The sequence below is a fragment of the Xenopus laevis genome, chromosome 4L (assembly GCF_017654675.1).
Source record: "Xenopus laevis strain J_2021 chromosome 4L, Xenopus_laevis_v10.1, whole genome shotgun sequence".
NCBI lineage: Eukaryota > Metazoa > Chordata > Amphibia > Anura > Pipidae > Xenopus > Xenopus laevis.
In genome coordinates, this window is record NC_054377.1 from 48160847 (window position 1) to 48185201 (window position 24355).

The window sequence follows — 24355 nt, forward strand, 5'->3', positions numbered from 1 at the left end:
TTTTTTTTTTTTATAAAATTGGTATTTTTAAAAAAAATCACACATTTTTTCCCCAAGGATGGAAAAGTCAGAATCTGAAAATCCGGCATCTCAGACCTGTCCAGGTTGCATATAAGTCAATGGGAGAAGTCCCAATGATTTTTTGATGTGCGCTGGGTTTCGTGCAATACTCCGTATTCTGAGTTTTTGGGTGAAAAATCTAATGAAAATTCGATTTTTCCCTCAAACCACATTTTCGGGAAAATTTAGTAATAAAAAAGCATAAAAAACCCGAGCAGATTTGATCAGAGTTTGTAGCAGAAAATATTGAGCTAAATTTGGACTTTGATAAATAACCCACTTAATGTCCTTCATATAGTGATAATGGGTTATATATATGAGGGTATATATAGTAACCTATCACAACCAATAAGCTGATAGCATTTACTTAAAAACAATAAACATATTGGTTTCCATGGGTTTCTGCACCTTTTTAAAATGTGTGCATTTTATTACATATGGGGGTTAGTATCCCTTTTGCCAGCCAATCAGCAGCTTCAGCATTTCAGACATTATGTCACAACAATGAATAAGTACCTTAAGTTGCTATATATTGTGACTCCTTGTGCTAAATAAACAAAACACTTCATATAAATTTACATCACCTGACCTGGTATATTTCTCAGTCAATTCTTATGTTAAATATTTGGCAACTACCTTGGAAATTTAAATTCATTATTATACAATGATACATAGGAAACTACCATAAAGACTACTATTACTATTTCCCTTGAAAAATGCCTGTAACAACTTCTGTAAAAGAAATATAGTTATGGGACCTGTTATCTAGAATGCTTGTGGCCTGGATAAAGGGTTTTTCCGTAAAAAAGTCAACGTTTAGGATAGTTTTTCCTCAAATAAGGATTAATTATATCTTAGTTGGGTTCAAGTACAAGCTATTGTTTTATTATTACAGAAAAAAAGAAATCATTTTATAAAAATGTGAATTATTTGATTAAATTGAAGTCTATGGGAGAATCCTACCGATAATTCAGAATTTTTTGGGAAATGGGTTTGTAATGATTAGTGATGGGTGAGTTAGTCCCGTTTTTTCGTCAAAAAATTTGCGAATTTCCCGTGAAATTAGCGAAATGGCAAAAAAATTGTGAAACGCTGCTGGCTTCTCGTTTTGGACGCCGGCCTGCATTTTTGCAAATGTATTCGCCGACGGCGAATCACTAGTAATGATGGCTTAATGGGTGGTGTTGAAAAAAAACTACAGAGCTGCAATCTCATATATGCATTTAGTCTTAATTTTTTAGGTAGGTTATGAAAGGAACTATGGAACTATAGCTACAGAAAATCATCTCATTCATCTTACACCAGAAATACATAAATGCATTTGCTACTGTTTTTATTATAGTAATATGCTGAGAAAATGAATTAATATTTATTAGTAAAAAATGTTTCCTGTCTGCTTTTATTTCTATTGCGTTTTCATAAAGTGTTCTTGCCCTGATGCAGATGAAGATGATAGCTCTGTCATCTCGCTGTATCTAGATACAGACACATTTCACACCATTTCTAGAAAGAAAGTAAGTATCCATCACACTGGGTAATGGCAGAGCCAAATATTATGATCTAACTTCCAAGTGATTTCTGCGGAATACAAAGTAAATCTTGTTCAACCCTTTTAGGAAGGTTTGACATTTGCTGACTTCTAAGTAACATCTGCAGGAAAAGATAAGGTTACATTTTGCATGCTATAATGATAACCCATTCTTTCTGGTAAGGATGTTGAGCAGGTGTGTGTGTATATATATATATATATATATATATATATATATATATATATATATATATATATATATATATATATATATATATATACATATATATATATATCTCTATCTATCTATCTATATCTATATATATCTATATATTTCTATATCTATATATCTATATATCTATATATCTATATATATCTATATATCTATATATCTATATATCTATATATCTATATATCTATATATATCTATATATCTATATATCTATATATCTATATATCTATATATCTATATATCTATATATCTATATATCTATATATCTATATATCTATATATCTATATATATACAAATACTATATAACTATATATATATATATATATATATATATATATATATATATATATATGAAGCATAAATACACAATGAAAATAATTATAATTTTCATTAAAACAAAAAAAAAATATCCACCCAGTTATATAACAACTCCTAAAAACAAAGCCTTTATGCTTTCTAATTTTATATTTGAGACACGATCCTACAGTATTTATAGATAAATATCCTCAGTGTTTTAGATAAGTGTGGCAGACCATTATTTACATGACATCTTCTTTCAACGACTTTGGGGAATTTAGAAAGCATTTAATAAGTGTCTACTCAAGCTCTTCAAGTAGGTTTGTCAATTTAATGTGTAAAAGTCAGCTTATGGAATATTGATATGGCTTCATTAATTAATTGAATCAGCAGGCTATTGGTTCCATGACTATTTTAAAACTCTGTATTCCCAGCTAGATTTTGTAGCTGACAGGCGACCTGTAAAAATCCCAAAGCAGGCACTGAGGCTTCACATAGGGATTCAAACTGACAATTCACTGCCTAGTCTTCCATGAATATTTGTGCATTTTCTTCTTAATAGGGTGTTAAATATTCACAAAGGAGTTCAAATATATGTAAAATAGATCATTTATGCAGTGTTCTGCATCTGTCTCCTAAGTGACCACTTGTACCGTGTATTTTACCTTAAGACCATGAAATCATACAAGGGAATGGAAGCACAAATCTATAAATAATAAACTAATTTTTCATCCCAAATTACCCAACATGGATTTGAGGTTGTTAGTTTCACTAACTGTGTTTAGGGCATATTGCATTACTGTGTTGATGGTTGATATGATTTCAGACCATTCTAGAAGTGCATGACTCTGTACTCAAACTAGAAAGATGCATCAAAGTGTTCTGGTATATGAAGCAGTAGCATGAGTCTTGACCATTTAAATATAGGCAACATTACACTGCCATGGGAAAAATATTAATGACCTGTTTAGTCCTATTTTAGTAAAAGACATATGAAAAACATACTGTGAAAGCTTACAGGGCTGCTGAGGGTATTGCCGTACATGGTATTCTCTGCCAAACTGCTTCCTTCCTCCTTGTTTTTAGTATGCACTGGCCTTCAAGGCACAATGGGGTGAAATGTAGTCTTTAGCATTAATATCTGCCTTATACCTCTGCACCTTAATGAGCTAATATGGAGCAAACCTAGCCAGAAAGATTTTCTATTCCAATAAGTCGAAATAACTTATAAATTATAGAAAAAAGCAAACAAACAATATAGGGATCCAAAGTTCAAATAGGTGAGCGATAATGAAAGCTCGGGAAAAAATAGCATGAAAAAGGAAAAATAGATAATATAGTGTAGTATTTACTTAGAGAGTTGTAGTTCCACAACCTCATATGGCCTCAATTGACCTTTAGTGCAGCTAGCCTTTTACACTTCACCACGTGTGTTTGATTAAGGTGGGTACTTACAGATGTTCAGATTAATTTGTGCATATCAGAATTTAAGCTTAAGGTTCTAGAAAGGCAAGAGGATCAGGGTCAGACTGGGGGACCCACCGGGACTGCTGTCCAGGGCCCCCCTCTGGACCCCACCCTACTGTGATGTGCCGGCAAGCATGCGCTCTCTGTGCCGTGCCCAGACGGCACTGCATGGTGCCAAAAAATTGTTTTTTTTTTTGGTAAACTCTGAATTTTAGGAGAGGGGGGTCTGGCCCAGTGGGGGCCCATGAGGGTCGGGCCCACCAGGTTTTTTTACCATTGTCCCGCCAGTCCAGTCCGACCCTGAAGAGGATTGTTCCTTAAGTCCCTTTAAATGAATTTGTATTGAAGGGGCAAACCAAAAAAAACTCATATCCTCAATATATTCATGCTTGGTGCTCCTTCCTGAGGACATATATATATAGAAAATTATTGCTACAGGCATGAGATCTGTTATCCGGAAACCTGTTATCCAGAAAGCTCAGAATTACGGGAAGGCCGTCTCCCATAGACTCCATTTTATCCAAACAATCAAAATTTAAAAAATGGTTTGTACTTAATCCAAACTAAAATAAAATTAACCATTACCAGAAGTAAAACCAGCCTACTGAATTTATATGTGGGGGCAGATTTATCAAGGGTTGAATTGAAAATTTCAATTTTTTAATTTTTTTTAATGGTCAAAACCCTCAAATTCGACTAAGGAGTTATCAAAATTCGATTTGATTCGATTCACCACATAAAACCTGCCAAATTGCTTAAGTCAATAGGAAAGGTCCAGGGATTCATTTGGAGGTGTTTGCAGCCTTCTTGACATTCAAGTTTGTTTCAAAGAAAAACTCGAATCAAGTTATATCGAATTTGATTCCAGTTTTTGGGTCGTTTCAATTTGTATAACTCTAAAAAAAATTCTATTTTAAAGGGGACCCGTTACCCAAAAAAATGATTCCTAATCCTATTTTATCACGTTAGTCAAACAAAATGAATCTTGTTTCCTTTGGTATGAGAATTCATAATTATAGCAAGCAGGCAAGAGCCATTTTGTGGACGCTGTTATTAAGGCAAGCCTTGCATCATCTTAAAATCTTATTTGTGCATCACAACGTGATTTAAATAGGGCTATGGAAAATGTAATTGATCAGGTGACAGAGCTGCAGAATGTCTAACTTACATATAGCATTGGCAATTAACTGTGAGTTGCAGGCAGTTGATTGGTAAGCTCATTCTAAAGGTAATATATATATAGGCACATACAATTTACATTTTACTTTACTTTAATATGCATATGCCAAGCAATAAAAATATTACTGTAGCCTATTCAATTAATAATAATAATTCTGTAGTCTCAGAGTAACAGATTTTGCAAACATTACCAATGCAGGTATTATAGCTCACATATATTTGTATACTAATGAGAAGGAGTGAAGTTTGACCTGAGGGTACTATGGCAATATCCTGGTAGCTAGGTAAGTGTTTAAGGGGAGATAATTACTGCATGGTTATCTGTTTTTGTGTTTATGCTGAATATTAGAAAATAAAGCAACATACTGGTCAAAAAATAACTAAACTATAAGAGCAAAACCAAAAAAAAATTAGATTTTCATCCAAAATGTTGCAGTATTTAGTGTGACATACAAAGTCACACCACCCATGTTCTGTGCTGGGTTGACTGAATTCTGTTTCTTCGGAAACATCATTTTACCATGTCATAGGGGAAAATTTATTTACCTCTGAAAATCCGCCAGCGTTGTCTTCACCGCACTTCGTCGCACTTTGCCAGACGTAAATTCGGCAGGACATTGAAAATTCACGAAGATCCGATGTTCCGCACAAGTTACCGATCATTTGCGAAGTTGTGATAGCGATGTTACAATTAACAGTCCGAAGTTACGCTAGCGAAGGCTAATTTGCATACGGCGCCAAAATTTACATTTGAATGGACATGTATGCTGCAGCGCATACCTTACACTACACAAGCCCAGGGAAAGCGAATAAAAGTATGTAGGGTAGGTATGGGCGAATTTTTTCGCCTTGTTTCGCTGTGCAAATGACGCCCAAAGACTTGTATGGCGTTGTGTGTAAAAAAAAAAATTATTATTTAGCCGGGAGACAAAAAATGTTTGCCACCCTTAGACTTTAATGGGCGTCTGCAACATTTCTCTGGCGGCAAATTTTTGGCGAAACGAAACGTGTCAAATTCACCCATCCACATTATAGAGGTATTCTAATGCCCTACACATGTGCCCACAGTATAGTTTAAAGTGCCATATGTTATCAAATGTAGGGGGGAAGATGGGCACCTAAAAAGAAATTTAGCTCTTTTTCAGCCTATCACCCAAAAACCGCCAGCGTTAGGGTGCGAAGTTGCGCTAGTCTCTACATCGCTAGCAAATTTTCTCCAGGATAACTGTTAGTATATTGGCAAAGTGGCAAATTGACGTAACGCTGGTGAATTTTCGCTCAGCAGTTTGAAGTTACGCTAGCATTGGCTAATTTGCATCCGACGTGCAGTTAAAGTACAATATATATGCTGTATATGCTGCAGCAAATACATTACTGTAACAGTTGACACCCTAAAGTCAGAACAGATGCCAAGCACCCTGGTCTTGGCTCGTGCTTCTGTCTGTAGCAGCCGCCTTTGGCCTCGGGAGGAGCCCTCAGATGCCGCCAGGTCTTATAACGAGAGGTGCAAGGCGAAAGGTTCTGACAAGGCAAAAGGGGCACAATGGTATGCAAAGTCTTTGGGCAGAAGGTCCTAGTACAAGGCGTTAGGCAATAGAGTTGTCAGATCAGGCTGGGTCGGGGCAGGCAGAGAATAAACATAGTCAGGCATGCCAGGGTCAAACCAGTCAATCAGAGGGGTTAAGCAGAATCAAAGTTGGTAATCAGGCAAGGGTCAGGATTCAAAAGTCAGGATTGTCAAATAGCCAGGCAGGGGTCACAACAGGAATCAAACAGAATAGCACAAAGCTCAAGTAGCACCAGGAACAAACTCCTATAACGTGCAGTGTGTAAAAAGAAAATGTACCTTAAAATACTTTTAAATTTCATATGACGTCAGTGCGCCTGCACCTTTAAATCACAAGGAGGCGCACCTCATGTGCCCTAGGAAACCGGTGCCTGCAGCACAGAAGACAGACATGGTGGGCGTCCCCGCTTGGAGTGCGGCGGGCGTCCCCACCGACCCCCACGAACCCCACCAGGGTAAGTCTTTATTACAATTACACTACACAAGGCCAGGGAACTGGTTATACAAGTTGTTATAATGCCCTACACATGTGTCCACAGTATAGTTTAGGTGTCATATGTTAGCAAATATAGGGGGGAAGGAGGGTATCCCAAAAAAAAAAAAATTACGATCTTTTTCAGTCTATCACCATTTAAATAGGAAAAAACACCAGTTCAACTTTTTTTGAGGATCTACTCTATTGCACTTCGCCTGGTCTGAGGTGGCAAAGGCAAGTCTGGCGATAGAGGTAACGGTCAGTAAAATCAAAATCTTAGTGAATTTGAGTAGTAATGCTCATCTCAGGTAATTTTGCCTGATCCTATGCTTTCAGAAAGAGCCAGGGCTTCATGATGGAACTGTTTCAGATTGTTTCTCCAATTATTGTTTTTAACTATTGAGTGCCATTATAATATCTACCAGGGAGGTGTTATATTGTGTCAGGGAGTTGCTATTTGGTTACCTGCCCATTGTTCTGTCGATAGACTGCTGGGGGGAAAGGGTGGGGTGATATAACTCCAACTTTGTCAAAACACTAGTCACATGACTGAGGGCACCTGGGAAACTGTTTAGGTTTCAAAATTAAATATTTAAAAAAAAAAATCTGCTGTTTAGAAAAAAAGGATTTATGCCTAGGCTTCAAAATTAAATATTAAAAAAAATCTGTTTACTGTTTAGAAAAAAGAATTTCAGTGCAGAACTCTGCTGGAGCAACACTATTAACTGATGTGTTAAGCAAATGTGTTCCCATGACAAAATCCAGGATTCACTAAGTGCCCCAATTCAGTGACTCTATTTATCTATAGAGAGTCAATCTGTGTATGTCCCCGGCTCTCATTTTCATGCCAAAGAGAAAGGGATGATTGTAGTTATATTAATGTAGTCTGAATTAGCTGTGGGTGGGAGCAAAACCATGAAAACCTCAGAAAATGTGTGCACAAGGCAAGTCTACCCAGAATGTCTGCAGGCTAAACAGATGTAAGAAACAAATAGCCAATATTAATTGCCAAATTATCTTGCAGTCTTACTAAGCCTTAAAGAAAATGTTGCCTGCTTAGCCTTATGCAGTATGACAAATGGAGTGCATTTATCAAGTTCCCTTCTTGCAATACATCACAAAGTAATGTTGGGAGCAGCATTTTACAAATGTTGCAACCCTTCAAGGCAAGCGATCTAAGAGATCTCACTGCTGCTGGGTAACAAATGTGTCACATTAACTTAGCTTTGTATGTTTATCTTATTGTAGTATTTTATCTATGCCACTAGTTGTTCAATATATTTTGTAAAAAAAAAAAATATTTATCTTTCATGCAGCATACAGATGTCTGCTTTTATTTTCACCACTATATAGAAACAAATGTGAATCAACTGAGTCATGGAAATAGACTAATATTTTAACGTTTATATACAGTATAACAAAAATGGCTTTACTTTAAAAAAAAAAAATGATAAATTATAAGGCAAATAACTATAAATTGCAAAAAGATTGTACAAAATCAAACAACCTCAGATACAGTATATTAAATGGACAAAGCAACATAAATTTAGAAAGGCTCAATATTTCATGATTTCTAGTTAAACAAACTCATCTGATTAAAAGAGCACAGGTAAAATAAAACAATGATATTTAATACAAAAAAAAACCAATATATATTTTTTTAACATTTAGGTATATTTATTGAGCTCAGGATAAACAAGGGGGTATATAAGCATACTGTATACTAATCTTATAATACTTGCAATACCTCTGCTTTTAATTTTGCAATTATTTGCATTAGAGCAGAGAAACAAGGAGTAAGATAGTCCCAAGGAAACATTCAGATTTATTTCAATTTGGGAGGGAATATTGTTTTATTAAAATCAATATCATACACATATGGAAGGACAAAAACAATCGAAACATTAAACCACCGAATGAAACATCAGAAAGCAATATTAACAACGTCCCATAACTCAAGATTTTGGCAGTATATAAAATGGAATCTACATCTTGGCCTGTTGATTTTTTTTTTACCATATAAATGCCATTAATAATACCGTATTGTTGCAATTATGATATACAGTGTTAATTTATTACACAGGCAGTCTCTTCTCAGTATCTTGTATGTAGCTTCAGAAATAAATAACTTAGAAAACCAAATGCCAGTTTCCTACTGACTTGATCATAAAATCCTTTTGTTATTGGACAATCTACCCAAAAATATTCCTGAGTGTCGGCCTCCCCGCAGTTACATGGCCAGTTTCTATCCACCACATTCAGGTAGCTGAGATTGCCATTAATAGCTTGCCCTGAAAAGCCAGCCAAGAAATACAGTATAAAAAAAAATTTCGGCAGCCTTTTACTATTCAAATACTGTTTAGTTTCTTGTTTAGTGACACCAGGGCAGTTTCTCAGCACAACAGAACAAAAATTAGCCCTAAGCACTAGTGATGGGCGAATTTATTCCCCAGGCTCAAATTCACAGTGAATTTCCGTGTTTCGTCGCCATCTAATAAATTCACGGAATTGCCATGAAAATTTGCCGGTCAATTTCTACACTGGCGACATACCAACGCCCATTGCCTTCAATGTGCGGCAAAAGTCGATGGTGGCAGAATTGTCGGCAGCTTCAGTATTTGCATTTTGCTAATTTTTCACCCGTTTAGCAAATTTTTCACCCGTTTCGCAGGAAATTCGCCAATTTTGAGAAGTGAAACTGGACAAATTTGCCTATCACTACTAAGCACTTCATGATAAATGGTCATCCAGGGGGTCAGATTTAACATACTTGGGCTAATACCCCTTCCTCAGCATTTTCAGTGCCCAAGCCAAATATGATGGGAGAGAACCACCACGGACCCAAACCTTGTTAAACTCTCCCTCCATGCAACCATTCTTTAATAAAAGGGTAAACCCAAGATTTGACACTGTTTTCCCACAGAGACTTACTATTTTGAGATAAAATCCCAAAATTAGACTTGAGAAAATTTTTACCAAAGAACAACACGGGACATACAGTATCATACACAGACCCGCCTCCTCCCTTGGTAGGAATGTTATCCCCCCTCTACATGATTCAGCCTGATGCCCCAAAGCATTTGAAAGAAGAAGCTGTACATTTTGGAATACAAAATTTCTGGTAAAGGCAAGTAGGCAACACATATGAAATGTTAAGAAAAATTAGAATCAAGAAAGTCTTTACAACACTATTTCTTTCTTTATAAGTTAGTCTACATGATTTCCATCTTTGAACCTTTGACATGGCAGTAACCTGTTTTTCTTGTCAATTAACCTGTGTGTTATCACCCCTCCCAAATTTGACACCCAAAATATTAACCTAGGAAGGACCTACTGGAAATTACCCATACTTAAAAGCAGGTTCAGTCTCCAAAACCCAAGAAGCTTCTGATTTCTCTCAACTGATATGAGAACCAGAGGCCCTGGAATATTTTTGTTTATGACACATCGTCCGCATAGGCTGCTAATCTGTGACACTGACACCCTCCAACCCGCACTCCTGCAGTGCTCTTAACAAAGAGTCTATTGCAAAACTACAAGAGTGGGCTTAAATGGCAACCTTGCCTTACACCTGCCTCATCGATCAACGGGAAACTCTTTGCCCCTGCATAGAGTTCCCTTAACCTTAACATTGCCCAGCAATATCGTACCTAGCCAAAGTAGCCCATACGTACTCATGCTCAATGTTTTCAAAAGCTTTGGTCTGATCTAATAATGACAGCAGAAACTTCCCATAGCCACAAGTCTTATACGTTTCCAGAATCTCCCTTAATGTTAATAAAGCTCCAAAAATATTGCACCCATTGACAAGGCAGTAATGAAAGGGAACCAGTAGTGTGTAATGTTGTTCCATCCATTCCTTTGATGTTAAATGTTCAGTTTAATATGCATTAGCAGCTTAGCACTGGGTGGAGTAATGAGAAAGGTTATGGACACAGGAAGGGGAAGTGAAGGTGGAGGAGCAAACAGCATGGAGAGAGCAGCCAGGAATAAAGTTGACTTCTACCATGCAGTCTGGCATCTCATAGTGACTCAGAAAGCTTAGAGAGTCTAGAAAAAAAAAGTCCAGACGGTAGTTTTCTGTCAGTGTTTAGCAAAGCAATTGGCCTCCAGTTTTCCACTTACATCAGATCTTTCCCTTTTGAGAACAGAACTGAGGGAAAAACCCTCATAGAGAAAAGAAGACCTCCACCTTGTAAACAGTTATTAAAGACCCCCACCAACATCGGCACAAACAGATCCCTGAAAGTGATATCAATTTCAGCAGTTAGCCCATCTGGCCCTGGAGCTTTCTTTTTCTTTAGCTGCTTTATAGCTTCCGCCACCTCTTTAAAGTAATATTTGCTGTCATAGAGGAGGAAAAGTTAATATTTTTTTTCCAAAAAAGATGCAATCTCCTCCTTCTGCAAAGCTTTATTTCTAAACATAGCCACATAATTGTAAAATATGAGATAAAGTAATTGTGCATGTTTTCTGTTGAATCTGCTGATGCTGTTCTAGAACTAGAGTTTTATGTATAAGGCTTCATGTTGAATCTGTTGTTGTTTCTCTGCTACTTTATCTTACTGTGTTATGGGGTTGACTTCCTGTTAAGCATTACATCAATTACTCAGCTACTTGTCTGTGTGTTTCACTATATTCCATGGACAGAACAATAATACCTCCTCACCACCTCTAGGATACTCTCCCTTGTCTCAGCCAAATTACCCTCAGCATTAAAGAGGCCACTTATCAGCTTCTTACTACCAGATTCCTTGAAGTTATGAAAATGATCCGGAAAAACAGATTTCTCATAATTACTTTCTCCAATGAGCTAAAGCGACTGTACAGGCACTTCATTAAAATTTCATTAAAAACTTGAGGCATGTAATTTCTTCTCTGTCCTCCCCTTCTGGATTACAAGCCTCTAATTTCTTTCTTAAACACTGGTACTTTTTCCCATTATAACTCACCCATTTAAAGGACACATTTATAAATAAAAAAAACCCACAAAAGTGCTCCTTAGCTTTTGACACTATCTTCCAACAAATTTCCATTAAGTCTACACTAACTGAATCTGAACCCTGAATTGCACAAAGGATTCGGGATTCGGCTGAATCCTAAAATAATGGTTCGGTGCATCCCTAGTAGCAATACAAAAACTGACTAGCATACAATTTTGGATATTCAGGTTTAAAAAAATAGTACATAGTTTCATAAAACTACATTCAACATAAAATAAAGGTTTCTGGCTTAAATTGCAATTGCTTGAGCCAGTCAAAAGGGAGAAAATTGGATAGACTCTGCTAATGCCAGTTATCAAGAAGCAAAAAATTAATAATATTATTGATTCTACCTGTGCTCTCAAGGCATACAAACAAAGCAGAGGGCGATGTTAAAAGCTTCCATGTTCCTTCTGCCCTGTTTATTTTAAATTAAGACTGACACAACTGCAAAAGAAGGAGATATTAGTTTGAGTATGATACAGTATAAAGCTGCTTTATGGTAGTCATACTATTGCTCCAAAACCAATAGAGAAGGTTGTTTCTATTATAAGGCCACATCACCCAGTGTAAGTCATTTATTTTCTGAATGTCTTTCACTTTAGCGTAAGTAATTTATTTCTTACTTGTCTTTCACTTTTATGCTTTTTAGCAGGCATATCAATCAACCATGAACTACATTCTGCTTGGCCCACTCCTGACCCAAAAGCCAAGACACTATGAGGAAGCATGTTCTTTGTTTGAATAGGTATTGTTCTATATAACATGAATATCTTTCATTACACAAGTTGTAACAGCCAAATTTTTGTCCATATTCTTAGAGATCAGTAATAATTGTATACAAAGAGGAATAAAAACCCTTTAAAGGAGATCCATCAAGTGATTTATTTTGTATTTTTACTATAGCAATGTTTATAGTTAGATGAATGTTAATAATGAAGTAATATCTCAATTAACTGCACATGTGCATTTCGTTTAATAGAAAATACACCGCTGCAGCATGTCCTTGTTGCAAAAATGTAAAAGTTTAATTTATTAAAATTTATTCTTTTTACCCCTATTTGCATGTTTTTGTACAAACCCTGTGAGTGCCATCACTTTTTACATTCTAAGAATTATTTATGCACGAGCACCCAGGCATCGACTTTTTTCAAGATGTGCAGCCCATACACGCTGTTCTTTTTGTATCCATGTACCAGCTATTCTTTGCCACTTCTGTATGCAGCACTTGCCTCTCCTTGCTTACCTGTGCATGGTACAAAACTGGACCCAAAAGGTAGAAACTGAACAAAACTGTAACTGCACCTGCATGTTTTTCTCTATTATAATTATATTTATATTTAAGCTTACATATATTGCAATATATGGACAAACAATCCCTGTTTTTGTTAAATTTTTCAGTAGCAGTATGCACAAAATAAATATATTGATAATGGGTTGAGTGCTGAGGACTCTTGTAATTGTCTATATGTATTTTGTGGTCACAGCCTCATTGCACCCCCCGCCTAATGGTTTTAAAAAAACTAGTGGTGAGCACAACTTTCCCTTGTTATATATAGGCCCTAATTTCATCCCCTAACTTATAGAAACTTGTAGTTACCCTAGAAAACTCCCAACTCCATCTATGGGGCTGGCTTGTGCCTCTGACACTGAACAAGTGTCTCTGCATGAGCATATACTTGAGTTTTCGCCCATGGTCTAAATATGTAAAACATATGTTATTTCTGCTATTTAATGAAATCATATATGTGTGTGTGTGTGTGTATATATATATACAGGTATGGGATCTGTTATCGTGAACGCTCGGGACCTGGGGTATTCCGGATAACGGATCTTTCCATAATTTGGGTATTCATGCCTTAAATCTACTAGAAATGAAATAAGCCCAATAGGCGGATTTTGCTTCCAATAAGGTTTAATTATATCTTAGTTGGGATCAAGTACAAGCTACTGTTTTATTATTACAGAGAAAAAGGAAATAATTTTTTAAAATTTGGATTATTTGGATAAAATGGTATATATTTATATTAGACATACTGTATTTGACATACTGAACATCGTTTTCTATAGGGTATAATTATGGATATTGTGTTAGATTTTAAGAAAAGTTAAAGTAAAACAAGTAATGTTAATAAAGTTGAACAAATAGTTATTTACAGTTGAGGAAAACAAGCTATTGTCTCTAAAAGTATATTTTGTTCTATAACAAAAAACGTTGTCCGATGTAATACAGTTGGGTACTTGCATTCATGTTGATAAAATTATTATCATTATTTTGTCCTGTGTATTTCTGCACAGCACTTTTCCTCCATTTTTAAATGATCTCTCAAGAGCCATGAATATAGGTTTTAAACATTCACAATACACACTTAATACTAAGCCATAAGATTAAAGTGCTTCATAGCACAAAGAGTTGCCATAGCAACAGCACTCTAGAATTTTGTGTTTTAATATTGCTTAAGGTTGTTCTTTCTCTTTTTGAATGCTTAGAACCTATACTTATTAAACACATTTCCTTGTTTTTATAATAGTATATTTCAATTATATTATTTTCAAGTAAAAATAAAATGAATGAGTTTAGAAATGCTGTACTCATATTATTATTTGATAAAATAAGACACATATATGGACTTTATTTATTTTTCTTCTGCTGACAGACATTGCAATTAACAGTGTGTGACTTTATACTGTCCTGTATTTATGGTGCTTTAGTTGTTACTCTGGGAGCATAAGGCTGCCATCAAGCACAAGGGCACACAAGCAATAATCCCGAGTGAAGGTTAACGTCTTGCATTTTGTGTTTCTGTGTAGATGGAATTTCCCTGCCTCACAGTTAACAACTTTTCTGTATTAGGGCAGCAGGCCTGGCCTTCATGGGAGGTGGCGGAAGGATGTATAACATTGTTATTTACAGTCACAAAGCCTGTTAACAGAAGAAATAAGCATTCCATATAAAGCTTTATTTTTATGTGTGCAAGGATTTAGAATTAAAAAAAATCACTTATCTGTTTTGAACACACTTATATACTCAGTATCTGTTACTCTGAGGTAGTGTGTAGTTTGAAATGTAGATTATCATTCTCACACTTCAATAAAAGAGACTTCATGTTGGTAGAATTTACTGAATTAAGAAAAGAAATTAAGAAAATGACATGACTATAGAGAATAATTTACAAAAAGAAATGTCAAACAATACCTAAAAACAGTGGCGGAACTACCGGGGGAGCAGGGGGTGCGAGCAGGCCAGGGCCCGCACCACCTCAGGGCCCCCCGGCAGTCTGTTCGCGCTGAAAATGCGGCCGTATGGAGGGGGGCGGGGCCCAGCTGCGCATCACCACCAGGGCCCGCCCCCCTCTAGGATCGCTACTGCCTAAAAACATACTATGTAAATAGACTAAATAGCGGAAACAAGAATTGTGCATTAAATACTAGCAAAATAATGTCAGCGAGGTGCTGGCAGCTGTAAAAGGGGGAGTGATAAATACAAATCCAGAGGCTCACCAGAGGTGCCATTATAGGGGAGACAGTGGAATATACCAGCAGTCTAGACTTCAAAAAATGCATTGTGCTGGTTAATAAGTTAGTGGCTGAAAGTGACTGAATGGTGCAGAAGTAGAAGAGTTGTGCTGGGTCATAAGTTAGTGGTATTGATGGGCGAATCTGTATATTGAAGTCAATGGGCGTCAAAATGAATTTTGACACAAGTCAATTTTGACGCGAGCGACAAAATGTATTCGTGCGGCTATTTTTCCAGTCAATTGGTATCTGAATAATTTTAACACGCGACAATTTTTATGTGCGCAACCATTTTGACGTGCACCGATTCTTTTCTTCGTCTGCAAATTTTTGCCTCAGTTTCACCATAAATTTGTGCCCATCACTAGTTAATGACTGAAGTGACTGAATGGTGCAGAAGTAGAAGAATTGCGCAGAAGTACCAAATAGCAGAAGGAATTCAAATGAAAGAAACAAATGCAATAGACATTTCGTTTTCAAGCTATTAACATCTTCAAATGACCTCTGCCATTGACTTTAATCCCATCCACAATTAAACTGTTGGACTGATACTTACAAGTTAGACAATCAGATTTTCAGTATTTTTGCTAGTGAATCAGACAGAGCTAAAGTGCATTATTGCTGCAAATGTCTGTGTAGTATATCAAGAGAAACACCCTGAGGTGTATCCCTCCATACCCATCATGTGGTGGCACTGCACTGTAATACCCCAGTTTCCAAGTCCCAAATATTCACAAAGGGTTCCAGGTTTGCCTCTGTCAACAACCAGAAGTGCCAGTTGTAAATTGGAGTGTGAGCCTATTGTAAAGAAGTGTGCCAGAACAGTTGTTAGGTTGAAAAAGACTCAAGCCCATCAAGTTCACACCTTGTTTTCAAAATAATATTGCAAAATGCTAGCTAATCCAGAGGAGGCAAAAAAAGTCGACCAAAAAGTCTCCAATTCGGCACAGAGGGGAATTTTTCTTCCTGATTCGAAGATGGCAATTTGATTAGTTCATGAATCAAGATAAATTAACTTTATTTTTTAAAAGGCATCCATTTTTTTTTTTTTTTTTTACAAAGCGGGGCTAAGGAATTTCTCCTTAGCCCCACAGAGTTCAATGCGTTACACCAGCTCGGGGGGGGGGGGGGTGTGTGTGTGTAAAAAAAGCATATATTTCTGATGTTCATCAAAATATATACAATTTATACATACTGCTACTGTTAACTTTGTAATTATCTTAGAAATGGTGAGGACACTATTACACCCTACAACTAAGACAGTTAATTCCATTCTAATACTTTCCATTACATTTACATTTGTCAGGAATTGGTGGGATCTGAGTACTTGTTTGTTGTTTTATGCAATTTCCTGTTGAGCCAACAGGGTCTCTCTTTTCTGATGATCCTTGGTTTTTCCCAATGTGCAATTTTTATTCCACCCTTCTGCCTCCTTTCCCCATCTTGTAATCCATAAATGTCCGCCATCAAGTAATTAAGGCCCTTTATAGGCTTGTTACAAAAAAACTTCCTTTGCCTGGTCATTGAGCCCCCTAGCCTGATCTAGCCGTCTTTATTTATTTGAATATTGCCTGATACCTGTCTTGTTCCCACATCCTTGTTTCTACATCCTTGCATTGTTCCAGAGCCCCTTTCCTCTTCCCTGCCTGCTTTGTGTTGATCTACTGGTACTTACCTTGGCCTGCAATTTGGAGTTACGTTGTTTTCTGCCTTCCATCAACTTTTGGCCCCTTACTGTACTCTGCCTCTGCCTGCCTAGTTCCACAGTTTGCGTGTAAATAAATTTTTGTTCTGTTTTGCACCTTACTTTACTTTAAATTTCACATTCATTTTAACATGACCTATGAACTCAGTTCAGCAGTTTATGCTATACTTCTTGTTTTCCAGCATTTAGGCTCTCCTCTGTGTGTTTGCATGCCACTATTCTAGTTAATTTAATCCACTACATCCCTTTCTAGTTAACTACCACTTATCCATTTGCATATTTCCATCTGGTCTCCCCAACTCTTAAAAGGGGTTGTTCACATTTAAGTTAACTCAAAGAGAATGTTCTATTAAGTCAATTTGCATTTGGTTTTTATTTTTTCATTCAGCTTTTTTATTCAGTAGCTCTCCAATTACAGAAATCTGGTTGCTAAGGTCCAAATTACCCTAGCGACCATGCATAGATTTGAATAAGAGACTAGAATATAAATAGGAGAGGGCCTGAACCCCATTTGAAAGCTGGAAAGAGTCAGAAACTTGATAAAATGATAACAAATAAATAATAATGACCAATTGAAAAGTTGCTTAGAATTGGCCATTCTATAACATACTAAAAGTTAACTGAAAGGCGAACCACCCTTTAACCATCTCCTCAGTGATCTATACCTGTCAGGGAGCCGGGAGCTCCCTCCAGGGAGGTAGTCAGGATCGAGGAGGAAGCCCTCTTGAGGGAGCAAGATTGCGGTGTCCAAAGGGTTAAACAAAGGAGTAGTCAGAATCCAGGCAAGAGTTTCACGGGCAGGCAGATAACAGCAAAGTCCAAAGTCCAGGCAAAGGGTCAGGATAATAATCAGGAACAAGATTACAGCAATAGGAACCCAGGATACACACAGGAAATGATTCCTATACTTGGGCGCCATTCTGGCGTCTTGGTAGCGTTTTTATGTTTGAATTTGGCTCCTTAGTGACGTTACCGATGTGCTGACGCCGGCGTCGATGCGCTGGCGTGTTTGCACCGGCGCCGCTACCCACGTGGCGGCCATGGGCGCCGCCATTTTGGGAGCGACGCCGGAAGGAATAGACGCGCCGCCCGGAGCTCCTGGAACTGCTCCGGGCGGCGTTCGTGACAGTACCCCCCCCTATGGGGGGCCACTGGACCACCAAGACTAGGCTTCTGGGGAAACTTAGAGTGGAAATCCCTCACCAGACAAGGAGCGTGCACACCAGAGTGTCCTTCCCAGGAGCGTTCTTCAGGGCCAAAGCCCTTCCACTTGATGAGGTACTGGAGAGAGCCCTTAGAGATTCTGGAGTCAAGGATCTTTTCCACCTCATATTCTTGTTGACCATCCACAGAGATAGTAGGAGGGGGAGACTGGTTCACAGAAAAGCGGTTGGAGGTAGCGGGTTTCACCAAAGAGACATGAAACAAGTTGGAAATTCGCATCTCAGGGGGAAGCTGAAGTCTGACGGCCACAGGATTGATCACCTCCGAGATGGAGAAAGGACCCACAAACTTTGGACCCAACTTAGGAGATGGCACCTTCAACCGAATGTTCCTGGAAGACAACCAGACTTTATCACCAACCTTGTAAGGAGGAGAGGGTCTACGTCTACGATCTGCAAACGTATTATGAACCATAGCGCTCTTCTCCAAGTTCAACTTGGTTGCAGCCCAAACAGCAGACATGTGGGATGCATGGTCATCAGCAGCCGGGACGTCAGACAACACAAAGTCCTGGGGGAAGGCTTGAGGATGCTGACCATACACCGACATGAACGGAGACCTTCCAGTGGAAGTGTGGCAGGCATTGTTATGAGCGAATTCCGCCCACGGGAGGAGATCAGACCAATCATCTTGACAAAGGGACACATGGTTCCTCAAGAACTGTTCCAGAGCTTGGTTCACACGTACAGCTGCCCCATTAGTCTGGGGATGATAAGCGGAGGAAAACTGGAGAGTAATACCCAGAACTTTGCACAGGGAACGCCAAAATTTTGCTGTAAACTGGGAACCTCTGTCAGAGACAACTTCCACAGGAAACCCATGCAGACGGAAAATATACTGGATGAAGAGCTGAGACAACTCCACAGCAGAGGGAAGCTTCCGCAGGGGAATGAAATGGGCCATCTTGCTAAAGCGATCAATCACAACCCAGATCACAGTGTTTCCACTAGAGGGGGGAAGTTCAACAATGAAGTCCATTGCTAAATGAGTCCATGGACGAGAGGGGATAGGCAATGGTTGTAATAACCCACTGGGGCGAGAATGGCTAGGTTTGGATGTGGCACAAACGGTACAGGCAGCAACAAAGTCTTTGACATCTTTACGGATAGTCGGCCACCAAACTAAACGTCTCAGGAGTTCAAGAGTTTTTTCAGGACCAGGGTGTCCTGCTTGCTTGGAGCAGTGGGTTTGTTGAAGAATAGGGAGACGTAACTCGGAGGGAACAAAAGCCATCCCAATGGGGGTATTCGGAGGAGCAGAAGACTGTCCAGCCAAGATTTGTTCGGCAAATTGGGGAAACAGAGATGCAATAATCTTGGCGGGGGGAATAATTGGTTCAAGACTTTCTGCAAGACGATCACCCGGAGTGAAACTTCTGGAAAGCGCGTCGGCCTTCCGATTCCTGGAGCCAGGACGATAGGTCAGAACAAAGTTAAAACGGGAGAAGAACAGGGCCCACCTGGCCTCACGAGGATTCAGTCTCTTGAGAGAGTGTATGAACTCCAAGTTCTTATGATCAGTATAAATCGTGACCGGAATTGAAGAACCCTCTAGGAGGTGAGGCCACTCTTCAAGAGCAAGCTTGACTGCCAGAAGTTCTCGATTTCCTACATCGTAATTCTGTTCTGCAGGAGAAAACTTTCTGGAGAAAAAGGCACAAGGGTGCAACTTCCCATTGGCAGAATGTCTCTGGGATAGGATAGCCCCAGCACCTACTTCAGATGCATCCGCCTCAATGCAAAAGGGTAGCTTAGGATCCGGATGACGGAGGACTGGAGCAGAAGAAAATGCGTCCTTTAGAGACTGAAAAGCTTCTACAACAACTGGAGGCCAAGAACTGGGATTACCCCCTTTTCGGATGAGAGTAAGGATAGGTGCAATACGGGATGAGAACCCCCTGATAAATTGCCGGTAGTAGTTGGCAAATCCGATGAACCTTTGAATAGCCTTGGTGCTCAAGGGAAGTGGCCACTCTTGGATTGCTGACACCTTAACGGGATCCATCTCGAAACCTTCTGGGGAGATGATATAACCTAAGAAAGGAATCTTAGACACCTCAAAGACACATTTCTCCAACTTGGCGAAGAGAGAGTTATTCCTCAAACGAGAGAGTACTTCCTTCACCTGGGAGCGATGAGATACAAAGTCTTTCGAGAAGATCAGGATGTCATCCAGATACACGACCACAGACTTTCCCAAAAGATTCCAGAAGATGTCATTCACGAGCTCTTGAAAGACAGCGGGGGCATTACAGAGGCCAAAGGGCATCACGAGATATTCATAGTGCCCATCTCGAGTGTTGAATGCCGTCTTCCATTCGTCCCCTTCACGGATGCGGATGAGGTTGTACGCCCCACGGAGATCTAATTTAGTGAAAATCTTAGCCCCTTTCAATTGGTCAAAGAGTTCAGCAATCAGAGGCAAGGGGTACCGTTTTTTAACTGTGATCTTATTAAGGCCCCGGTAGTCAATGCAAGGACGTAGGCCTCCATCCTTCTTCTCCACGAAGAAGAAACCTGCCCCAGCAGGAGAAGTAGAGGGGCAGATAAACCCTCGCTGGAGATTTTCCTAAATATAATCTTTCATAGCGGAAGTCTCAACTGGAGAAAGAGGATAGGTGCGACCCCTAGGGGGCATGGTTCCTGGCAGGAGATCGATAGGACAATCGTATGGTCGATGTGGAGGAAGGAATTCAGCAGACTTCTTACAGAATACATCAGAGAATTCCCTGTAAAAGGAGGGTAGAGTCTTCAGATCAGACGTAGAAATATTCACCCTCCAGAGGGGTTCAGCAGGGAGACAGTGCTGCTGGCAAAATGGGCTCCAACGGGAAATCTGTCCTGCGGACCAATCAATGGTGGCATTATGCAGGCGCAGCCAAGGGAGACCCAAAACAACTGGAACGGATGGGCAGGAAATAATTAGGAACGATAGTCTTTATTTTTTTTTATAAATTCTTTATTTTTCATTTTAGAGATAAAACGACTGGAGGGGATACAGAAAAAAGAAAAGGGGAGTGGGGAGGAAGCAATAATAATAACGAATACAATTAAACGCCATCCAACAAGTGCAAAGCTGAAAATATAGAAGAGCCATATGAAAGAAGACTCCTCTGCAATTTATACAGCAATACCTAGCAATATCGTTGAATACAATTATAGAGTGCGGAATTAGAATTGAAGTTCCAATTGTCTATGTTATCCAAACTCGCAACATTTGAATTCAGCAAAATACCTCATAGCACAATTCACAATCTACAGAGATACATGTATGCATTCTTATATTGCTATCTAGTATTAGAACAAAAACATATGAATCCACTGAAATTGGAAGGCTAGTAAACCTTAATGGAGAGAGAAAGAGAGAAAGAAAAAGAAAAAGAAGAAAAAAAAAAAAAAAAAAAGGGGGGGGGAGTGAAGAAAATTCCGAAAAAACACAGAGTAACTTCAACATAGTCAGAGTGAAACTAAGGATCGTGATCTACACAGTTTATGCCTTTCGATTGCTTAAGCTGCCTAGCTGATCGGTATGAAGGCGAAGTGAGAAGTGTTACTCTCTATAACTCAATATCACTTATATGGCATCGGGTCTAGAACGTCTAAAACCTGGGATTGTATGAAATGCATGGTAGGAGGGAGGAACGCCAAGAGCACCCGAGGGTGTACAGACATGGAACCCAACACCCCAATAGGTGAACACATGCCTCATAAATGTTACGAGGTCTAGGAGAATAATGCCTTATACTCCGGAGTTTCTGTATAGAGCAGCCAATGACACCATTTTAGTCTGCATCGAGTCCCAAGCGTTTGCTCTCCAGTGTCCTTCAGTTTTTCAAAAAGATACAACTCTTGTACTTTCTGAGCCCAGTCTTTAATACTGGGAACTTTCTCCGATCTCCAATATCTGGGTATGAGTGCCTTCGCAGCATTGATCATCGTTGAGATACACGAGCGCCTATATTGTGCCGTAGACATATGGTTGTTATGTAATAAGAAAAAAGATGCGGAGTCAGTAATCTCTAGATCGGTAAATCGAGGTAAAAGCTGCATAATGGCCGTCCAGTATGGTTTGATCTTAGGACAGTCCCATAAGATGTGAGTAAGTGTCCCTCTTCCTTGGTTACATCTCCAACAGGTTTCAGGTAGATTTGGGAATATCTTGGACAACTTGGTAGGGACTCTATACCACTGTGAAAAAATTTTGTAGTTGAGCTCCTGTAGTTTTGTGCATTGAGCCGATCTAAACGTTTTCTCTTGGATAAGGGACCATTCAGCATCAGTAAAGGTAGTACCAAGTTCAGATAACCATATATTGCGAAATTTACTAGCAGGGGATTGGTATGTGTCCATGATAATTTTGTACAATAGAGAGATTTCATGGGGGAATCGAGTACGACTAACAAAAAGTTGTTCAAGTGGTGTGTCCATTGGTTCTTGCGGCTGCAATGTCCCCTCTGAGAGGAGAAAATGTCGAATTTGGCATAGTCTGAGGCGATCCATGGAGGTGATTGAATCTGGTTCTAATATCTCTTCTAATCTTTTGAGGTGTCTTCCATTCATAAGCTGAAACGCCCATAGGGAGTCCGAATGGGGCCAGCTTTTGAAGTTAGTTGTTCTCAGCCCCGGGGGGAAATCCGCATTATGGAAAATTGGAATCAGTCTGGAGTGGATGTTAGTCAGAGACATTTTAAATTTTGCCTTGTCCCAAACTTTGAAAATGGTGGAAGCAATTGGGTTAAACAAGATGTTCTGTGGACGATGATGTCGTGATATCCAAGGTAGTATTTCTAAGGGCACACTGGAGTCGAATTGTACTATAGGGATCCATAGTTTCGTAGAGTGAGCATGTTTAAAGTCTAGCAGACGTTGTAGTATCGCTGCTCTATAATAAGTGAAAAGGTCTGGGAGTCCCGTTCCACCTCTGTCTCTGGATTGAGTGAGAAAGGCATATTTCTGTCGGGCTTTTTCTTCTGCCAAATAAATTGTGTAATCATCCGCTGGAGCTTGTGGAAGATGTGAATCGGGATTTGGAATGGAATAGTTTGAAATAGGTAAAGGAAACGGGGTAAAATATCCATTTTAACAATATTAATGCGACCGAACCAGGAGAATACAGGCCTATCCCACTGAGTCAGGTCCTTCTGAGCATTTTTCAGTAGAGGGAGTATGTTATCTGACACACAATTCTCCAGTCTTGCAGATATTTTCAAGCCTAAGTATGTGAAGGACCGTTCTTCCATTGCGAATGCAAATGAGTGCTTTAGAAGGGCTACTTGGTCCGGAGTGAGGGATATGCTCAACAAACTAGATTTCTGGTAATTAATTTTAAGATTGCTAACTGCGCCATACAGTTCAAATTCTCGCATCAAATTCGGTAGGGATATATGTGGTTTCGTTATAAAGAACAGCATATCATCAGCGTATGCCGCAGTTTTGTGTTGGAAGGCTGCTATACTTACTCCACTGATATCAGGGTTCAAACGAACTCTGCGCAAGAAGGGTTCCAAGGTGATTATAAAGAGAAGGGGAGATAAAGGACAACCCTGGCGTGTCCCATTATTGATCGTGAAGGAATCTGACAGGTGGCCATTCACTCTAATGCTGGCTTGAGGGGTGGAGTATAAACTTTGAATGCTGTGAATGATATTTGGCCCCAACCCCAACCAAGAGAGACACTTGAAGAGAAAGACCCAAGAAACGCGGTCGAAGGCCTTTTCGGCATCAGTTGATTAAAAGGGCCAATGGTATTTTATGCTTCCTGCAATGGTGAATAACACTAAAGACACGTAGAGTATTGTCGCGAGCTTCTCACTTCGGGACGAAACCCACTTGTTCTGGATGGATAAAGTCACCAATTAGGTTGCGTAGCCTGTTCGCCAACATTTTTGAGTATAATTTTGTGTCAACGTTTATTAAAGAGATTGGGCGATAACTTTTAACGTCCAAAGGATCTTTCCCTGACTTGTGAAGTAAGGTAATATGAGCCATGCTAGCATCGGGTGGCAAGGTACCTAGTTGCTGAGTGGTCCGAAAACAGGCCAGCATGTGGGGTAATAAAAGGTCCTTGAGCTTTTTATAGTACAAGCCTGTAAAGCCATCCGGACCCGGTGCCTTACCGCTCGG